We start from the raw sequence: 3,883 nt of genomic DNA on the forward strand, positions 1-3,883 counted from the left end.
ATCCACGCCCCCTACCCGGCTCATTTGAATTAGGCGGGCTTGCGCCGGGGGATTTACGTTACACCGCCGCAACTTTACAGGCAAGTTCTTTGTGAATAAAGCACTTGCCTGTAAAACTTGCGGCGGCGTAACGTAAATGACATAAGTTACGCCGCCGCAGTTTTACGCCCAGATACGAGAATCTGGGCCTAAATCTTTGATGATCCCCTAGGAGCACCATCAAATTTATCATAACCAAATGGAAAGAACATGGCACAACAGCAAACCTTCCTAAAGACGGCCGCACACCAAAACTCATGGACTGGGCAAGGAGGGCATTAATCAGAGAGGCAGCACAGAGACCTAAAGGTAATACTGGAGGAGCTGCAGAGATCCACAGCAGAGACTGGAGTATCTGTACATAGGACGACAATAAGCCGTACGCTCCATAGAGTTGGACTTTATGGCACAGTGGCCAGAAGAAAGCCATCACTTTCAGCAAAAAACAAAATGGCATGTTTTTAAGTTTTGCGAAAAGGCACATGGGAGACTCCCAAAATGTATGGAGGAAGGTGCTCTGGTCGGATGAGACTAACATTTTACTTTTTGGTCATCAAAGAAAATGCTATGTGTGGCCCAAACCCAACACATCACATCATCCAAGGAAAACCATCCATCCCCACAGTGAAACATGGTGGTGGCAGCATCATGCTGTGGGAATGTTTTTTAGCAGTCAGGACTGGGAAACTGGTCAGAGTTGAGGGAAAGATGGATGGTGCTAAATACAGGGATATTCTTGAGCAAAACCTGTACCACTCTGTGTGTGATTTGAGGCTAGGACAGAGGTTCACCTTCCAGCAGGACAATGACCCCAAACACACTGCTAAAGCAACACTTGAGTGGTTTAACCACTTGCCGACTGCGCCATAGACATTTTACTGCTACAGCGCGGTCGAGTTATTCTGGGAGGACGTCCCTGGGACGTCCTCCCAGAATCCTCTACTCGCGCGCCCCCTGGGGCGCGCTCCTGGAATCATCCCCGGCGCATCACGGATCGCGGTAAATTGCCGCTGATAGCTGTCTTCCTCTGTTGTGTTGCTGCCCACTGTCTGGCATCTCTTATATAGTCATAGGGCGTAGCCATCCAATGACATCACCCGGCTCTCCGGGTGATGTCATTGGATGGCCATGGCTATATAAGATATGTCAGATAGCAGACGACAACACAACAGAGGAAGACAGCCACAGAAGAAGAGTGTTTTTTTTGTTGTTTTTTTGCGGGTAAGCGGCAGCGAGGAAGAAGACAGCAGCTGGAGGAGATAGCACAAGAAGACGGCAGTGGGTGAGAACGGCTCGGGGAGAAGACAGCTCAGAGCTATTTTTTTAATAAGGGACTTATGTTTTTCTTTTTACATTTCACTGCTTTTTGTAGGTGTACTATGTATCCATTCACATAGCGGGGGCTGAGATCTGGTAAAGGGGGGCTTCCAGATTCCGTTAAGCACCCCCGCCCACAGACCCTGACAACCTCCGGCCAGGGTTGTCGGGAAGAGGTTTCTTGTCCCCATCAACATGGGGGCAAGGTGTTTGGGGGGGTGCATCCCCCCCATGTCGAGGACAAGCCGTCTAGTATGGTTTAGGATGGGGGGGGGGGGGGGCGCTCGTCCCCTCCCTTTCCTGACCTGCTGGGATGCATGCTCGGATAAGGGTTTTGCATGGCTTTTATGGGAATTTAAAAAAAAAATGGAATTTTTTTATTTTGCACATTCAGATTCTGATGACTCATTGTTTTTTTTAGGATGCGGCAGCTAGCTTTCCAGCCTCCTGCTTAACAACCAGCTCTATGTTTAACCGCTTGCCGCCCACTGGCCGTCAAATGGCGGCTGTGCGGTACGGCTTTCGATGCACGTGCCCGGTGGCTGCGATGTCTGCCGGGCACCCGCGATTGCTCGGGAACACACAGATCCACGGTCTTGCTCTGTTCCCGGGCAAATCGATCAGTCCCCTCCCCCTACAGGTATAATCACTCCCTAGGTAACACATTTAACCCCTTGATCGCCCCCTAGTGTTAACCCCTTTCCCTGCCAGTCACATTTATACAGTAATCAGTGCATTTTTATAGCACTGTTTGCTGTATAAATGTGAATGGTCCCAAAATAGTGTCAAGTGTCTGATATGTCTGCCACAATATCGCAGTCATGTTTTACCAAAAATGTGTAGAAGAAAACATATCCGCCTAAACTGAGGAAAAAAAATGTTTTAAAAAATAAATAAAAAAATGGGATATTTATTATAGCAAAAAGTAAAAAATATTGTGTTTTTTTTTTTTTTTTTTTCAAACTTGACGCTCCTCCTTTGTTTATAGTGCAATAAATAAAAACCGCAGAGGTGATCAAATACCACCAAAAGAAAGCTCTATTTGTGGGGAAAAAATGTATAAAAATTTCATTTGATTACAATGTTGTATGAAAGGTGCTGTTGTCATTGAAATTGTGACAGCGCTGGAAGCTGAAAAATGGCCTGGGCAGGAAAGGGTTTTAAAGGTTTGTCTTTTATTTTCTAAATAAATTCCTTTAAAGTGGAGGTTCACCCTATAAGAAATTTCTAACACTGCATCCAGCCCAGTTGTGCATATAAAATGACACTGACCTTTTTTTTATTTTTTTTCGTAGATAGCGTTTAGCCGTGGGATTCACCGCGGCTTCCGGGTAGGGAATCCCGCAGGAGTGGGCGTTCCTATTGACATGCCAATTGATTGACATGCTAAACAATAGCGCACACAGCGAGTCACGACTTCCCGAAGGAAGCTCGGGTCGGCTCTATTCGGCGCCGAATAGAGCCGAGCCGACCCGAGCTTCCTTCGGAAAGTCGTGACGAGCTGTGTGCGCTATCGTTTAGCATGTCAATCAATTGGCATGTCAATAGGAACGCCCACTCCCGCGGGATTCCCTACCCGGAAGCCGCGGTGAATTCCACGGCTAAACGCTATCTACGAAAAAAAGAAAAAAAAAGGTCAGTGTCATTTTATATGCACAACTGGGCTGGATGCAGTGTTAAAAAATGTTTTATAGGGTGTACCTCTACTTTAAGCTAGTGCATTGTTGGTTCACTTACCTTTTCCTTCAATTTCCCTTCTGAATTTCTCACTTTCTGTTCCCCCTCAGTAAGCTTGCCCCCATCATCCGAGACGTTCTGGCTGGGGGGGGGTTAGTCAGTGTGCTCTCCCCGCAGGGATGTAGTCCTAAGGGGGGGGGGGCATGCAAGCACGCTGACTAACCCCCCAGCCAGAACGTCTCGGATGATGGGGGCAAGCTTACTGAGGGGGAACAGGAAGTGAGAAATTCAGACAGAAAAAAAAAACAATTTTAGAGGGGGGGGGGGGGAGAGAGAGGGGGGAGGGAGAGAGGAGGGGGGGGGAGAGAGGAGGGGGGGGGGAGAGAGGAGGGGGGGGAGGGAGAGAGGGAGGGGGGAGGAGAGAGGGGGGAGAGAGAGAGAGAGAGAGAGAGAGAGAGAGAGAGAGAGAGAGAGGGTGGAGAGAGAGAGAGAGAGAGAGAGAGAGAGAGAGAGAGAAAAAAAACTGTAAAATACATGAAAACTGCATGCAAAAACGCATCAAGTGCAGCCGCATAAATGTGAACCTATCCAAAGTGAAAATAAACGCTTTGCCTTTAGCTCCACTCCAGTTATTACAATGAGCAAGAGGAATCCTGTAAACAAGGACACACCAGTAGAAACACGGACGCTTCCAGGATTAAACCCCTGACACGTCTCTCTCCAGCACATATAATACAATACATCTTGTTTTCATTCCATTTATGAATGAGATTGTACAGTGATTGCTGCCCCTATCTGTAGCAGCCGTCATACATAGAGAGGGTGGATTTCCCCTGTGCACTTCCTCTTT

The sequence above is a fragment of the Rana temporaria genome, chromosome 2 (genome assembly GCF_905171775.1).
Source record: "Rana temporaria chromosome 2, aRanTem1.1, whole genome shotgun sequence".
Taxonomy (NCBI): domain Eukaryota; kingdom Metazoa; phylum Chordata; class Amphibia; order Anura; family Ranidae; genus Rana; species Rana temporaria.